Consider the following 403-nt stretch of genomic DNA (forward strand, 5'->3'; position numbering starts at 1 on the left):
CGTCCATGGGGCCGGGTCCCCCCCGGCCAGGGGGCCCTGACCGTGGGGCAGGGGCAGTAGGGCGGGGGGGGGGGCAGCTGCGGGTCAGAGGTGAAGGGTCATGGCTACGGCAGCCCCCCCACCGGCCGCTGAGGCTGGCCCCGCCCCCTCCGGCGGCGGCCAATGGGGAGCCGCTTTGCGTGAGACCGCCCCTTCCCCGCTGTCATCACAGACCCGCACGTGGAGGGGGCGGGATGGGGGCGGGATCTCTCCGCCGCCCGTCACCACCCCCCCGCCTGCCCATTGGCCGCGCGGCCCCACGGATCGCCTCTCTCCGCACCGTGCCCCGCCCAGCGCACCAATCAGCGGGGAGGGGGCGGGTGAAGGGGGCGTGGCCCCGCGGGCACCCGGAAGGAGCGGTCGG

Source organism: Apteryx rowi, unplaced genomic scaffold (genome assembly GCF_003343035.1).
Source record: "Apteryx rowi isolate R43461 unplaced genomic scaffold, aptRow1 scaffold_289, whole genome shotgun sequence".
NCBI lineage: Eukaryota > Metazoa > Chordata > Aves > Apterygiformes > Apterygidae > Apteryx > Apteryx rowi.